This window comes from Oryctolagus cuniculus, chromosome 10 (assembly GCF_964237555.1).
Source record: "Oryctolagus cuniculus chromosome 10, mOryCun1.1, whole genome shotgun sequence".
Taxonomy (NCBI): domain Eukaryota; kingdom Metazoa; phylum Chordata; class Mammalia; order Lagomorpha; family Leporidae; genus Oryctolagus; species Oryctolagus cuniculus.
In genome coordinates, this window is record NC_091441.1 from 121,366,086 (window position 1) to 121,383,744 (window position 17,659).

Genomic DNA, 17,659 nt, shown 5'->3' on the forward strand with positions numbered 1-17,659 from the left:
GTTTGGATCTTGGCTTCTCTCTCTCTCTTTTTATTTGACAGAGTTAGAGACAATGAGAGAGAGAAGCAGAGAGAAAGGTCCTCCTTCCACTGATTCACTCCCCAAATGGCTGCTATGGCCAGTGCTGCGCCAATTCAAAGCCAGGAACCAGGTGCTTCTCCCTGGTCTCCCATGCGGGTACAGGGGCCCAAGCACCTGGGCCATCCCCCGCTACCCTCCTGGGCCACAGCAGGGAGCTGGACTGTAAGAGAAGCAACCAAGACCAGAACCCGACACCCATATGGGATGCTGGTGCCGCAGGCGGAGGATTAACCAAGTGAGCCACAGCGCTGGCCCCTTCTCTTTTGATCCAACTTTCAGCTAATGCATATCTTGAGAGGCAACGGGTAATGGCTCAAGTGCTTGGGTCCCTGCCCTCCACGTGGGAGACCTGGAAATAGTTCCTAGCTCTTGGCTTTAGCTCACCCTACTTTTGGTTATTGTGGGAATTAGGGAGTGAACCAACAGATGGAAGGTCTTTCTCTGTCTCTGTCTCTCTCTCAATTTCAAACAAGATGAGAATGAATAGATAAAACATTTTAAAAGATGGTTAACAATAGCCACATATATTTTAATTATTAAAATAATGTATTTTCATTGAAAAAAGCAAAAACTAGAGATCTACAAGGCAGAAATAATTTGTAGCCTCATATAACAATACCATCATTAGTGTTTTAGTGTAGAACCTTAGACATTCATTATTTTAAGTAGACTCTTGAAAAATTGTTTTTAAAGATATTAATTCAGGTACAATCTTAGGAATATGCAAGTTTTACATATAGCCCCTGTTGGTGATTGTGAAAAAGGAAATACTAAGTCAACTTGCTTTAGGTACATGTGATTTTATGAACAGTTGTGATCTGGCTATGGCTGTGGTAGTAACTTCAGGTGTGTCCAAGAGCTATGAAAAGATGACATTGCTACCTTAATTGGTGGCTTTGGGACAAGAGAGTTGCACTCATGGATTTCTAAGAATGCCGAAGCTACTCAGGAATGGTTTCAAGCCTCATTTTACTTGAGAGAAGAGGGTTCTGAGCTGATCTTAGAGACACTGTTACACACGCTGCCAAATGCCTAGCAAACCTTCACTCCCAAGAATGTCCACAAGGATTTCTCGGTTAAATCGTATTTGAAGTGTCATTTGCTTATTATTTACTCCTTCTATAGGAAAAAGTAATGCATTGAACAGTCCCTTTCTCTTAACTTTTCTCCTTTCAAAGCACAGTGGGCAGGGGCCAGCGCTGTGGCGTAGCAGGTAAAGCCGCTGCCTGCAGTGCCTGCATCCCATATGGGCACCCGTTCGAGTCCCGGCTGCTCCACTTCCCATCCAGCTCTCTGCTGTGGCCTGGTAAAGCAGTAGAAGATGGCCCAAGTCCTTGAGCCCTTGCACCTGCATGGGAGACCTGGAGGAAGCTCCTGGTTCCTGGCTTCAGATCGGTGCAGCTCCGGCCATTGCTACTAATTGGGGAGTGAACCAGTATGGAAGACTCTCTCTGTCTCTCTGCCTCTCCTTCTCTCTCTGTGTAACTCTGGCTTTCAAATAAATAAATAAATCTTAAAAAAAAAAAACACTGTGTATAGATAACCCTGAATAGCAAATGAGGCTGTGTTTCTTTCTTTCTTTTTTTTAAATTTTATTTATTTGACAGAGTGAGACCGTGAGAGAGAGACAGAGAGAAAGGTATTCCTTCCGTTGGTTCACTCCCCAAATGGCCGCTACGGCCGGAACTATGCCTATCCGAAGCCAGGAGCCAGGTGCTTCCTCCTGGTCTCCCATGCAGGTACAGGGCCCAAGCACTTGGGCCATCCTCCACTGCACTCCCGGGCCACAGCAGAGAGCTGGACTGGAAGAGGAGCAACCGGGACTAGAACCCGGTGCCTGTAAGGGATGCCGGCGCTGCAGGCGGAGGATTAACCTAGTGAGCCATGGCGCCGGCCCCGAGGCTGTGTTTCATTCTCTTTTGTGTTGGGATCTATGGTGTTTTTTCCACCCAGTAGATTTGTTTGTCCTCCTTAGTTTGAAGTAGTTGTTGATGTTAGTGTGAATTTGTTGGAAGAACCAACAAGAAGAATATCACGTTGGAGTTAAAGATATGTCAGAGGTAGTTTCTAAAGTGGATCATTGATGTCTACAATGGAAATTGATATCAGGGTCAGCTGTATGCAACATGGAAACGCAAGGCGAGCTCCCCTTCCCCATTTAAAAAATATTTTCTTAGCTTTTCTTTCAGCATTCTTTATTCTTAGCTCTCCCTTGGTAATTTTTCTAGGGTTTCTGCTGTGGACTGAACGTTTGCATTTCCTCAAAATCCTTATGTTAAAATCCCAATTCTCAAGGTGATGGTTAGGATTCACCAGAAGCTGGGACATTTTGAAGGTGACTAGTGCCATTTGAGAAGGGACCTCGGAGAGCTTCTTGATCTCGTCCACCATGTGAGGACTCAGGGAGAAGGCACTGTCTTCACCAGATCCCAAACCTGCTGCTGCCTTGAACTTGGCCTTCCAGCCTTCAGAGCTGTGAGGAAAAAACTGATGTTATTTATAAGTCACTCAGCCTAAGATTTTCTGTTCTGGCACCCTGAATGGACCCAGTCATTGCATTTCTGGTGATAACTCCTGTCTCTGTCCTCTCTAGCTGGTAGTCGGTACTTAGACTGATACTTTATGAGTTTTCCCTTTATCAAAGCTTGTGCATACCATTGGTTCTTTTCTTTGTTATGCTGGAAAATTAACTAATTACCAGATACTTTCAAGAGGTTAGTTACTTAGGATATTTTGATTGGTTAACCTGTTACTGTACAGGAATTTTAATATAAAACTTACAGAAAGGCAAACCTGTAACTGAGAAAGAATAGATGTGTAGTGTTGAAATTTGAGGTGGGTTGGAGACAGGGCTGATATGAAGGACCCCTCAGTCAGATGGTCACACAGTTGTAGTTGAACATATCTCTTTTGACAAGAATAAAAGAAGAGGGGAGTGCTATTTATGGCTTCTAATGCAAATATGCATCTGAAAATTTCTTTCCACAAGGTTTTGTACACTTGTTGGTATCTCTAGAAGTTGCACGTGGAAGCAGTTTTCCTGAAGGAGCAAACTCGTAGCAGGTTTCCAAACCTTCTCTCCTAAGCTAAATTAAAAAAAAAAGTCTCAGAGTATAAAGGTCCTCAAGGGGAAGGCACCAAATGCAGAGCATCAGTTCCTTTCGGGTCCATTCCGAGCTGCTAAAACGGCATACTATGAGTCTGAAGAAGAGAGGCGTCATCTAATTCAGTTTGTTCTCAGAGTACAGAAGTGTGGTACATGATTACAGATTTAGTCTTTTAAAAATATTTATTTATTTATTTATTTGACAGGCAGAGTTATAGAGGGGCAGAGGTAGAGAGAGAGAGAGAGAGGAAGAGGTCTTCCATCCCCTGGTTTGCTCCTCCGGCAATGGCCGGAGCCAGGAGCTTCTTCCGGGTCTCGCACACGGGTATAGGGACCCAAGCACTTGGGCCATCTTCTACTGCTTTCCTAGGCCATAGCAGAGAGCTGCATCAGAAGTGAAGCAGCTGAGTCTCGAACTGGCACCCATATGGGATGCCAGCACTACAGGTGGTGGCTTTACTTGTTACGCCACACTGCCGGCCCCCAGATTGAGTCTTTAGGAGGGTAATAAAAATTGCTCTGACAGCCATTTCTGACAAAAAAAAAAAATTGTTCACTGGGTGGAGTGTCCAATCAATAAAGACAGTTTTGGAGTTCTTGTTTGGCACTGTGTTTGGTGATATTAAGCCTCCACAGGCAGTCATGGGAGGAGGGACTGTAGGATGCAACACAGAAACTAGACATCTTACTGTAAAAGACGTGCTTCCCGACCTTTAGGACTCAGAATGAGATTTTCTTTTAAAATGTATTTCCATTTAGGAATTGACTAAGCGACAGTTCTCCCACCTTCCACTCTTGTGAGGCTATCATTATTTTCACTGGAAGTGCCGTTTAGTATAAAAGGATTGAAATTGTAATAACTGTGGTTTAAGAGCCATTCATGTTGTCAGGAGTGGTTTTTCCCACCAAGTGGTTTTATTCCTTTGCTCTGATTAGGAAAGAATTATGGAACAGGGAAATTGTAGAAGGTTTGTGTGAATTGATATTTTATTCTAATTAAAGACTATAGAAATTTAGTAGGAATAGCAGTGCCTTAACTCTACATCCTTTCTGCCTAAACATTTCTTTACTTTCAGAAAACAAAAGTCTAAATTCTTAATTCTGTATCATGTTAGTGGCCAGACATTTCATCTGGTAAAACTGCAATAAGCTTTCCACCGTACACATTTGAACATGAATTCTTTCTATGGCTAAATAAGCACATTGATTTTATGTTTCATGGTGATTAGTGATTTAACAAATGGTAATAGGGATTACTGATTCTAATCTTTTCTGCATTGTTATTGAAATTAGCTATCTTTCAAACTCACACAGAGTCTACAAAGAAGTTTTTTTCTTCTAAATAAAATGTATAATGATAATCACAAATTGGGCATGCTAAGTAAACAAAATTTAGCTTGTGAGTTTTTACCAAAAGATAAATACCTATATAATCTTCTGCGATATGATTTTGACTGTCTTTGCTATTATACTGAATTGTTCCTTGTTTATAAAATATTTTATGCTTTATGCTTTTTTAAAGAAGAAGTGTGTTCAAAGGGAAAAGAACCTCAAGAGAATATAACATATTTGTATTAAGGAGCCTTATTCTTACTCCTGTTCCTACTGTTTTTCTTCTTTATCTCCTCCCTCTCTACTCTGTACTCCCTAGGTCAGAACTTTTGTTAGTTTCTTCTGAATTTGTTCAATTTTTCCTTTTGTAAGAACATATTTATTCTCTTCACTTCTTGTTTTCCCCCAAGGGTTCACTTTATGTGCAGATTTTCCTGCATGTACTTTTCTGATTTTTTTTCTAATTATTTTCTCTTTTCTCTTACTTCTTCTTTTTTTTTTTTTTTTTTTTTTTTTTTTTTTTTTTTGACAGGCAGAGTGGACAGTGAGAGAGAGAGACAGAGAGAAAGGTCTTCCTTTGCCGTTGGTTCACCCTCCAATGGCCGCCGCGGCTGGTGCGCTGCGGCCAGCGCACCGCGCTGATCCAAAGGCAGGAGCCAGGTACTTATCCTGGTCTCCCATGGGGTGCAATCCTCCACTGCACTCCCTGACCACAGCAGAGAGCAGGCCTGGAAGAGGGGCAACCAGGACAGAATCTGGCACCCCGACCGGGACTAGAACCTGGTGTGCCGGCGTCGCAAGGCGGAGAATTAGCCTAGTGAGCCGTGGCGCCGGCCTTCTCTTACTTCTAACCTGTAAACAGTTTCCCTAGGTTGTTTGACTTCTCTGATCAAACATGCCTTTATCTTACTGCTGGCTCTGCTGCCAACTAAGTGTGTAACTTTGGGTTAAATTTAAGGGTTTCAGTTGGTTGGTTTGTACAAGGCAAGTATTGCATTTCTGACTTAGGGTTGCTATGAGGATTAAATGAGGCAGCCTCCAGCCAGTAGCCTGTGGTGGATAGTCAGTGCACAGCAGCTTCTCTTCCCTTTCTCCAGTGCTTTCTCTCTCCATCCCTGAAGAAGGGTTTACCATCTCTTCCTTGAATTGAAGCTATAGCAACCTCACAGATAGTCTTCTTGTCTGTAGGTCAGCCCTGGCCATCTCCTTTCACACTGGAATAGAATGTTCTTTCTGGGCTCGTAAAGTCACCTGCACAGAGGATGCACTTCCAAGGGTGTGTGATGCTCTTTATATGATGCACCTATGATCCAGGCTCTTCTCAGCCAGCCTCAAGTTATTAATTCTTTTGTCCTGCTGTACTGCTCATTGCTTTCTTCCCAGTCCCTGCTTATCTACCTTACAGGCTACTGGGGACCGAATCATGTCTTCTTCCAAAAGACACTGAAATCCTCATCCCTCGTACCTGTGACTGTGGGAAATGGAGTCTTTGCAGATGATCAAGTTCAGAGTATATCAGTAGTGTGGGCCCTCACAGGATCTGATTGTGTACTTATAGAAAGAGCACTCAGACAGCCATGTACTCAGGGAGATGCCATATGAAAACTAGAGTTACACTCCCCTAAGTCAAGGAGCTGCCAGATGCTGGCAGGAGGCCCTGAACGCAGCACCTTCAGAGGAAAAATAGCCTGCACATACCTTGATCTTGGACTTCCGGCCCTGGCACTGTGACCATCAGCTACTTCTCACCTCTGAATTCCCAGTGATTGCTAAAACAGTGTGTGGACCAGGCAAACCTATGTTAAGTGAACTGGAAGCCTTAAGGTGTTCTTGATTAGATCCTTGGTTCCATAACAGTACATTCATAAAATGTCTCTTGACATTGTTCTTTTTTAAAAAAATTAAATTTTTGAAATTGAAAAGTAATCATTGCATGTCGTTATCATGTATACCATCGTGCTTTTTGTTTTGTTTGTTTGTTTTTTGACAGGCAGAGTGGACAGTGAGAGAGAGACAGAGAGAAAGATCCTCCTTTACCGTTGGTTCACCAACCAATGGCCGCTGCGGCCAGCACGCTGCGGCCGGCGCATTGCGCCTATCCGAAGGCAGGAGCCAGGTGCTTCTCCTGGTCTCCCATGGGGTGCAGGGCCCAAGCACTTGAGCCATCCTCCACTGCCCTCCTGGGCCACAGCAGAGAGCTGGCCTGGAAGAGGGGCAACCAGGACAGAATCCGGCGCCCCGACCGGGACTAGAACCCGGTGTGCCGGCGCCGCAAGGTGGAGGATTAGCCTAGTGAGCCGCGGCGCTGGCCCCATCATGCTTTGAAAAAGGTTTCCCTTGTGGGTTGGCTCAATAGAGCAATTAACATGTGCGTTACCTCACATACTTATCATTCTTCTGTGGTGAGGCCACTTAGTGATTTTTAAAACTGGAATTACTCTTTTTTTACAGATGGTTTGTGTCATCTCTTATGTATGTTTTTACTATGGTGGAGTCAAATCCTTTACGGAACACAGCTCCAAGGATTCGTTAAAGTTAGCTTTAAGACATAGTCAAAAACACCTTTAGAAAATGCTTTTAAAATATCGTAAAAATAGAGTCCATGCAATTTTTTGTGTGTATGCCATCTGGTACACTAATTTTTATGCATCCTAAAGTTGTGAGTTTTAGGAAATGAGCTCTCTAATTAAAACCAGGAGCTGGGAAAAAGTGGTCCCATTAAAACAATTGTCTTCCAGCCTGCAGGGTGGCATATGTAACTTGGTTCGCATTACCAGTCTCCTCTCAGAGTATAAACACTAAATGGTTCTGTTTTCTTGCATTTATTGCCTCTAGCTCTGCTATGATATCCCCTCTCCCCAAAGAATGAGTAGTCACAGTTCACCTGCATAACTGTTCAGGCACTATCTGTTAGAACAGCCTCGTTATCCCATTTCTTCAAAGCGGACTCCTTTTCATTTAGAAACCTCGATCTCAGATCTGATTTATAACTTTTAGGTTTCTGTTTACTGAGCACTGTTGAAAGTGTGGTGACCTTAACGGACTCTGCTGAGGCGTTTCTTTCTCTCAAATATGTTCAGGTCCAGTGGTCCCTAGATAGTATGATTCCTTCCAGGACTCTACCATGTTCTCTGGATAGACCCAGTTGGCAACGTGGGAGTAATCCTCAACAAGATGGCAACCTCTGGTCTCCTCTGCTGTCTGACTGCCTGGACGTGCAGGCCTGCATCAGGAACTGGTTGCTTGAGTTAGGGAGCAGATTGGCCCTTTTCCACTTGGGAGTTTCCAGCCACACCATATCTATCTTTTTTTTTTTTTTTTTTTTTTTTTTTTTTTTTTTTTGACAGGCAGAGTGGACAGTGAGAGAGAGAGACAGAGAGAAAGGTCTTCCTTTTGCCCTTGGTTCACCCTCCAATGGCCGCCGCGGCCGGCGCGCTGCGGCCGGCGCACCGCGCTGATCCGATGGCAGGAGCCAGGAGCCAGGTGCTTTTCCTGGTCTCCCATGGGGTGCAGGGCCCAAGCACCTGGGCCATCCTCCACTGCACTCCCTGGCCACAGCAGAGGGCTGGCCTGGAAGAGGGGCAACCGGGACAGAATCCGGCGCCCCGACCGGGACTAGAACCCGGTGTGCCGGTGCCGCTAGGCGGAGGATTAGCCTAGTGAGCCGCGGCGCCGGCACCATATCTATCTAATAGTATTCTCCCGAAGCAGGGATATCATATAAAGTCAGTGTCTGCAACTTAGGCATGGAGATATATGACCTACCCTCTTCCCCCATTTTTTCTCACGTAAATGGGATGATGGCACATATTCCTTCCCACTTGCATTTGCCCTAACGTACAACAGAGGGAGTTGTGCTTCAGCACACAAAAGCTTCTTCAGGCTTCTTCACAGCTTTACAGTATTCTGTGGATGTGTCCTAGTTCATTTAACTGTTGATGGACGTGTAGGCTGCTTCCGTTCTTTTTTTTTTCTTTTCCAACAAGCAGAGTTAGACAGTGAGAGAGAAAGAGACAAAGAGAAAGGTCTTCCTTTTCCGTTGGTTCACCCCCCATATGGCTGCTACGGCCGGTGTGCTGCGCCGATCTGAAGCCAGGAGCCAGGTGCTTCCTTCCTGTCTCCCATGGGGTGCAGGACCCAAGGACCTGGGCCATCCTCCACTGCCCTCCTGGGCCACAGCAGAGAGCTGGACTGGAAGAAGAGCAACCGGGACAGAATCCAGTTCCCCAGCCAGGACTGGAACCCGGGGTGCTGGTGCCTCAGGCGGAGGATTAGTCAAGCGAGCCGCGGTGCCAGCCAGTTGCTTCCATTCTTTTAACTACTAACAAAGTATATTTGACCCTTCTAAGAGCCTTGACCTTTTCATTTTCTCATTTTGAAGTAATGAATTGACAGAATAAAAATGTTAAGAGCATTTAAATGATTTTCTGCACATACCTGGTTTTCAGTGAGCTACTGTAGGTTATCATGACTTTCATATAGTACTTCAATGTAATAGTAACAAACTCAGTCTGTCAAATGAAGTGGCTATGAATCATTCAGGGTGGAAATAGAAATGTCCAATTTAGTTATTCAGGGCTGATTTATAACAATTCTTCAACTATATATGTGGAAGATTGTATTTATTTTTATTTTTTAATCCTTTGCAGACAAGTACTTTTATAAAATGCAGTAAAATCAAATTATGAGAAAAATGATGGGCTGGTGCTCTGGTGTAGTGGGCTAAGCTTCTCCTGTGGCACTGGAATCCCATATTCTAGTCTTAGCTGCTCCTCTTCCTATCTAGCTTTCTGGTATGGCCTGGGAAAGCAGTAGAAGATGGCCCAAGTGCTTGGGCCGCTGCACCCACGTGGGAGACCCGGAAGAAGCTCCTAGCCCTTGGTTTTGGATCAGCTCAGCTCAGGCTGTTGTGGCCAGCAGATGGAAGACCTTTCTCTGTGCCTGTCTCTCTTTCTATCCATAATTCTGCCTCTCAAGTAAAGAAATAAAAAATCTTAAAAAAAAATGAAATTAAAAAATAAGAAGCTTAGGTGATTAATGCAGAACAGTGGTTCAAAGAGTGGTCTGGTGCTCTCAGTCTTTTTTCGGATCTAAAAGGGACCAAAAGTTTGAGAACAGAAGGGTATTTCAAAAGTCTATGGAAAATGGAATTGAACGATAAGTTGATTTGGTACAAAAAATTTTTTTGAAATCCCCACATAGTTTTTTCATTTTCTATAAATTTTTCAAAGTTTTACACAGAATTTCTATTACATTTAAAAATTTTTGTTGTTTCATCACAAAATGTTGTAAGTGAAACAGTGTTTCCTTGTGTTAAATGCCTTCCTATATATTCACTTGAAAGAATACCATATACATAAAAATTTAATGTTTTCATTGTAACAAGTAAAATTGCTTTTTGCTTGTTAACTTACCTAATCTCTGTGGGATTGATGATAATGCCACTTGTAGGAGATCATGTATATCTAAATTGTTTCTGTGATCTATCTTAATAATACTCCTTAAAGAAAATCCAGTCTTGGGACTGCCACTGTGACACAGTGCCCATATGGGCACTGGTTCAAGTCCTGGCTGCTCCACTTCTGATCCAGCTCCCTGCTAATGCACATGGGAAAGCAGTGGAAGGTGGCCCAAGTTCTTGGGCTCCTGCATCCATGCGGGAGACCTGGAAGAAGCTCCTGTCTCCTGGCTTCAGCCTGGCCCAGCTTAGCTGTTGCGGCCATTTGGGGAGTGAACCACTGAATGGAAGATCTCTCTCTCTCTTCCTCGCTCTCTCCACATCTCTGCTTTTCAAATAAATAAATAAATCTTAAAAAAAAAGAAAAACCAGTCTCAGAAGTATTTTATGGCTATGTAGGAAGAGATTTTAAAAATATAAATTTATTTGGATGAATGTTGTGGATGACATATCCTTTCAACTTCTTCTCTCTCTGTCACTTTGCATTTCAAATAATAAATAAATCTCAAGAAATTATTTATTTACTTGAGAGGCAGAGAGATAAAGAGGCCTCCTATTCACTGGTTTATTCCAGAGATTCCCTTGATGGCTGGAACTGGGCTAGACCAAAACCGGGGGCTGGGAGCTGGGATCTCAGTGCCGGTCCCTGTGTGTGGCAGGGAGTCCACTGTTTGATATGTGTCATCTGATGCCTCCCATCAGTGCAGCTGGGACTTGAAAACACAAATGTTGTGGTATAGCATGTGAATGTCCCATCTGGAAGCTTAATAGGTAGGCCCACCATAGCAAGACATTTTAAAAACAAATTTAACAAGCTCAGGATATTTTTGAAATTAAGCAAGTAATTCTGTATGTTCAAAATTTATCTTTAGTTTTTACCAGTAGTTAATTACAACTATTTATCCTTTAAAATTATAGGTAAATTTAAATGACCTTGCAATAAAATTAATCCTTTTTAAATGGAAAATAAAATTTTAAAGTTTTATCAACTTAAGGTATTTTGTACATTGAAAAGTTACAGTATATGTCATATATTTTTCCAGATTTTAAAAATTTGCTTTTCTTCTTTTATCTCACCTGCCATCAAAAAGATCTAACAGTCCTTTTAATGGAAATATTAAGAGCATAAAAGTGCCAAAAATATCAGAAAAATAAGCAAGTTTGGGTATGCAGTATCTTTAAATACTTGGGACCAAATTGCTTTTTTATCTTGCAGCACAAGAAGAAATTCATTTTGTAGTTCCAGGATTCTTCATGGAATTTTTCTTTTGTGTAACTACTGTACTTTCAACCTGCATTTTTAAATTGATGATGATAATATGATGATGTAATGCTTAGGTTATTAAATTACTGCCTTAAAACTTGGAATGTGCCTTTGTAATAGTCTACTTTTCATTAACTAAAACACTGGAGAGGGGCTTCTTTGGGTGTGGGGAGCAATCCGGACTAGACTAAGTTACTCGAATTAGGACTTATTCTATGCATCTGCTCTCCCACAATATGGCGCTGGGAGAGAAGTAAACAGCTTCCGCACAGCTGCCTCCAGTTCAACCAATTAACTGTAGGACTTGCTCCTGATTGGAGAGCAGCGTACTCAGCCGAGTTGGGATTGGCGGAGGAGGACTATAAAGGAGGAGAGAGACGGCATGCACCAGGAACATCTAAGGGGAACACCTAAGGGGAACACCTGTGCAGCCCCCGAAAGAGCCGGCCGGCGGTGTGCCGCTCCCCTGCGGAAGTGGGGAATGCGGCCAGGGGGAACTGCCCTTCCACGGAGGTGGAAGGGATAGTAGCCAACCCGGGAAGAACCAGCAGCAAACCCGGGGAGGGCCGAGCAGACGAAAGAACAGCGCAGGGTCCTGTGTTGCTCCTCCACGAAGAGGGGGAGCGACATAATGGTGCCGTGACTCGGATAGGAAACCTGACTCGGATAGGAAACTTAGGACGGATAGCAAACTTAGGAGGGAAGAAACGGGAAGAAGCAGGAAAATATCGGAGAGAGAGACTAGCAAACAGCCTAGGGAAAAGCCGGACGAAAGAGGTGCCGGAGGAAGCTATTGAAAGCCTAGGCATAGACTCGGATACGGACTACGGGGGGAAGCTGGGAGAAATCTCTAAGGGCGAAAGCGAAAGTGAAAGCTAGAACAAACAGACTCGGACGCGGACTGTGGGGAGAGGCCAGGAGAAATGAGGGAGGAATATCGTTGGAGGAAAGCTTGGGGAAACATACCGGGTAGAGAAAACTGTTAGGGAAATTGAAGCCGCGGGGGGCAGGCCAAGGCGGAAACGAAAGCCACTTTGGGATTCTCAAGTTAGCCCGGGAATAGGGGGCGAAAAGTTAAAACCAGAAGCTGAGACGCAAGCCAGGTTGGGATCCGTCTGATTAGCCCGGGGAGCAAAGGACGGGAAGCCAAACCGTGGGGCGGAGACGTACGCTGGGTTGAATTCGCCAGGCTAGCCCGGGGAACTTGGATTGAATGCTAGTGGTGGAGACGCAAGCTACGCTGTGTTACTCGCGGAAGCCGCCGCGTGCAGAGAGAGCACGGGGCGTGAATAGATAGGGAACGCTGGCGTAGGCCGTGGTTCAGACGCGAAAGGGTTAAGCGTGGAGACCGCGGAGCGCGCAAAGCCGAGCCGCGCAAAGCCGGGAAGCTGCGCAGATGAGAGAGGCGCGCGGGCTGAAGCGGCGCAGAGCCGGGAACCCGCCGGCGGGGCGAGGTGCCGGGAAGCTGCGGGGATAAGAGAAACAGAAGTTTGGAAGTGAAGTAAAAGAGAAATGGGAATGCTGGAAGATAGAAGTAAAATGGGAGAAATAGGAATGCCCGGAGATAGAGAAATAGAGAAAATAAGGCCTCCCCTCAACATGCCAATTAGAAGGCTTGGATTCGGTCTGCCCGATTAGTGAGGCTATGAGCACCTGGGCGGCTAGCCGCAGGTCACCGAAGACAGGCACGAATTAACATCAGTAAAGCTTCCCCACAATGCAACAATTAGGAGGCTTGGATTCGGTCTGCCTGATTTAAGGCGGTAAGCGCCAGCAAAGCTCGACCAGAGTATGAGCTGCAGGTCACCGAAGATAGGCACAAACCAACACTAATAAGTCTCCCCCACAATACGGCAATGAGAAGGCTTGGATTCGGTTTGCCTGATAGGTTTTGTAAACACCTGCAGGCAGTTCTAGCAGAGCAGAGCATGCGCTGCAGGGCACCGAACACAGGCACGCATCAGCGCCTAAAAACCTCCTCACAATGGCGAAGAGAGGACCCGGATTCGGTTTTCCTGATTGTTAGGACTTGTAAGAGCCTGTGGCAACTCTAGCAAGTAGAGTAGAGTGTGTGCCGCGGGACACCGAAGACAGGCGCGTATCAACGCTAAAAAATAAAAAGAAAGGGGGATCTGTGGGGAGCAATCCGGACTAGACTAAGTTACTCGAATTAGGACTTATTCTATGCATCTGCTCTCCCACAATATGGCGCTGGGAGAGAAGTAAACAGCTTCCGCACAGCTGCCTCCAGTTCAACCAATTAACTGTAGGACTTGCTCCTGATTGGAGAGCAGCGTACTCAGCCGAGTTGGGATTGGCGGAGGAGGACTATAAAGGAGGAGAGAGACGGCATGCACCAGGAACATCTAAGGGGAACACCTAAGGGGAACACCTGTGCAGCCCCCGAAAGAGCCGGCCGGCGGTGTGCCGCTCCCCTGCGGAAGTGGGGAATGCGGCCAGGGGGAACTGCCCTTCCACGGAGGTGGAAGGGATAGTAGCCAACCCGGGAAGAACCAGCAGCAAACCCGGGGAGGGCCGAGCAGACGAAAGAACAGCGCAGGGTCCTGTGTTGCTCCTCCACGAAGAGGGGGAGCGACATTTGGGAAACAAAAGTTTTACTTTGGCTTACAGTTTGGTGATTACAGTTCAGCATAGGGTGGCCCTGTGGTAGGTGTCTGCAGAGGAGGATCGCATGGTGAGCCAGGAAGCAGAGAGCAAACAGCCAGGCCAAATTTGAACTCAAATAACCACCCTCTGAGGTCATGCCCCCAGATGACCCAAGCATCTCCTACCAGACCCATCTCTCAGAAGCTGTAATTAGATCAAGTCTTCACTTAATCTTAATTCATCAGTCATTAACATTGAGAATCCGAATTTAAACATCTGTGTGAGTTTTGGGGTGACAAGCCCTACTGTATCTATAGCAGCCCTAGTTAAAGGTACTTGTCTGGAAATGGTGGACCTCAGGGGAGCTCTTCTGGGGCCCCAGTGACCGGTTGTCATTCTGTTTTCTCTGGAGTAGTCTAATACTGTTTGTAATTCCCTGTTGCAATCCTCGATTTCAGCTGATATGCTGATGAGAAAGTATAACACAGAATGGACACCTGCGGTCATCCTCATTTACACTAGTTCCATTGAGCTTTTCCAGATGTATAGAGTATGATTTTCATTTTCAGTTCCATCTAAGGTCTTATGTGTTTGTTCTCTTTCAGTAACTTGAATGGCATCCCTGCCTTTCCTGTCTCCTGCTTCTTTCCCCTCCTTTTTTTTTTTCTGTTTTTGTTACTAGGTTAGGGTCTACATTAGTTAGTTCTATTTTAGTTAGTTCTGTATTAAAGCCAGCTAATGCTCTTCTCATTTTCTTGCTCTGTTTTGGATAATCTTTGTCCTTGGATCAAAAAAAAAATCATCCAGTTTCCTAACTTAATATTCATCATACTGTTTTTATAGTACACATGGATTGGTGAGGTAAGGGAAAGAATATCAGACTTGGTAAAGATGACGTGAGTATTTTTTTTTGCTTTTGTTCTTTAACTATTTGACTTGTTTAAATATTTTTCTTGTTATTCAAGAGATTTCAACCATAGCAATGGCTTCTAAATTAACCTGTGCTTCAGAATCCCTGAGAAACTTGATAAAAATACAGAAGGTCTGTTTCACCAGTTTCAGAATTGCTGAGTTTCTTTAGGGTTGGGGAGTGGGAGTGAGGCAACAGTTGATATTAAACCAGTTCCATATGCAACAGAGTGTATATCTAGATTTGAGAACCAGTGGATTTGATTATAGATTATCTCCAAAGTGTTACCCACTTTTGAAACTACATGTCAGATATTTTACCTCATGTTTCTTTGCCTTCCGCTGTTCTCACTTTCCATTGGAAAGTCCTGAAGACTGGTGGTGTGAGCATATTTAAAGCAGTGCTGGTTATAGTTGTGCACAGGTTTATGTAATTACTTTGTCATAGTTCCTAGGACTCAAAGCAGGCATTCCAGTGTAGGATGTGGTCATCATGAGTAGCAGCGCAGCATGCTGTACCACAGTGTCTTCCCTTAATCATCATAGTCTATGACTGCAAGATATAATTGATTTCATAGGATGCATGTCGTACTATAGTATCATTTGTGGACAAATAAACTGTTTGTTTTTGTTTTCTTATTTTTATTTTGGTTTGATAGGCTTTAGATCTATAATACATGTCTTTTTAGTGACTTTAGTTCACTTGCAATACTGTACATTTCTTATAACTTATTGAGTTAGAGTGAATCCTTTTCCAAAATGTAAAAATATTCAGCAACTATGACAAAGTAATTATATAAACCTGCTATTTGACTACCATCCTAAGAAAGAAGCCAACACAGGAAAATCCAGGCCTGCACAGGGAAGTGGAGCTCCAGTCACATAAACTCTGGAGTCATGCTAACTCTTATGTCCCTGTGTCTGAGACAATACACATCTTATTTCAAGCAATGGAAATAGTCTGTCTACAGTTGCAGCAGAAGGCATGCTAATTATCACATCTCTCCTGCTACATCTTTGCATCTATTCGTTTATAGTCACAGGTTCTTTTCCTATTTTCTCAGAGCACTACTGAGGCAAGACTATAATGAAAAGGATGTAGAGTGTGCAGAATAATTTTCAGCTAGTCAGAAGCCCAGGGCAACCCCAGCATCTCCTGCTAGGTTTGGTAGACACAGCGATGTGCAGTACAGAATGACTCTGATGAGAGAACTTGCTCCAGAGTCCCACCAGGTTGGTCAGGGCTCTGCAGGCTTGCATCACATTGGAACTTTTTCTTCTGTCCTGTCCTGCCTCCTTCCTCTCATGAGCATGTTCCCTGGTAGACATCTTGTACCCTAAATATCATCTGAGAATCCAGCCTGTGATTCCAGGCTGGCTTCCTAGGGCCTGCTGCCCTGCCTGTATGTGGCCAGGGGCACCCCATCCTGCTTGACTGTTCCAGACTGCCCTGAACTTCAGCGTCACAGGCAAAGGGACTAGAGAGGAGATGTTTTGTTTTCGGAGCATCATTTTCAGTTTTGAGAAAAACTTCTTTCCAAGTAATTTTTTTTCGGGGTAACCCCCATTCCTATTCATAGGGGCAGAGCTTGAGTGTGTAACTCCAGAAAGACCCTCATGGAATAGTCCGATCTTTGTGTATTATCTGGTGTGTACAGCGGTCTTCCTGGTTGTCTGACCACCATGCTGAAAGACTTCCAAAGAGGTCTCCTCATCCTCTGAGCTTCGGCTTTCTCATATATTAAACAGGAACAATATTTTCTGCACAGCCTGTTCTTAGACTAAGTGCTGCCATGTGTGAAGAATACCTGGCACAGTGAGTGTGCCTTCAGCAGAGGTTAGAATCTTTTTCTTCTCCCCTCCCATCCTCACTTCTCCCTTTGCGCCCCCCTCCCATGTTGTTTCTTGGTGACGTCAAGTTGAAATCAAGGAAAATCTTGAAGAGGTAAATAAGTAGGAAATAGTAGCATTGAGCCAGTATAACTAGGAAGGAATGAGAAAGAGCAGTTTGCTTTGTCAAATTGGGTGAAGATGGAGATGTAGAGCTACAATGAGTGTATATATCTGAGAACGGTTTGTTTTTCAAGTTATTGACAGGCCAGGCTCCTACCAGCTGCCTTAAAGGAGTTATCTATTACGCTGTTTATGTGGCCTGTCTGTGCTGGGCCGCTCCCAAAATGAATGTAGTCACTAACACTGAGGTTCAGGGACCTGCTGCTCTGACGTATTCTGACGGATGCAGACACGCAGTTATTTCCACCTCATGTGCTATGTTCAGATAGAGAAAAAACATTGATCAGATTATGCCACCCAGGAGCGTGATGCTGACCCCTAGCTCTTTTCTTCCTTCTTTCTGCTTTACTGAGTTTAATTTACTTAATCTAACATGTGCTCATTTAAAGTATGCAATTCAAAGACTTTTAGTAAATTTGCAGTGATGTCATCACAGAATGCAGTTGTGGAATAGGTCAGTAACTTACAGAAGATTGCTTGTGCTCATCATTAGCAGTTGCTGCCTGTTTCCTCCCCCAGCCTCAGGCAGTCCTTGGTCTGCTTTCTGTCTCTCTAGGTTTTCCTTTTCTAGATGTTTCATATAAATGGAATCTTATAATTGTATAATCTTTTGCCCTTGGCTTTTTAACTTGGTATATCTTTGAGCTTCTTCCATATTGTAGCATGTATATATTAGTGCTTTGTTCTATTCTATGCATATAGCATGTTTTGTTATCCATCCACTAGTTGACGGAACATTGAATGATTTCCACAATTTATGAATAATGGTGTTATGATAATTCCTGTATGAGGACTTGTTTGGACATGTGTTGTCATTTGTCTTCCAACAAGGATTGGAATTACTGGATAATATGGTAAATTTAATTTCTAAAGAAACTTTACATCTGCT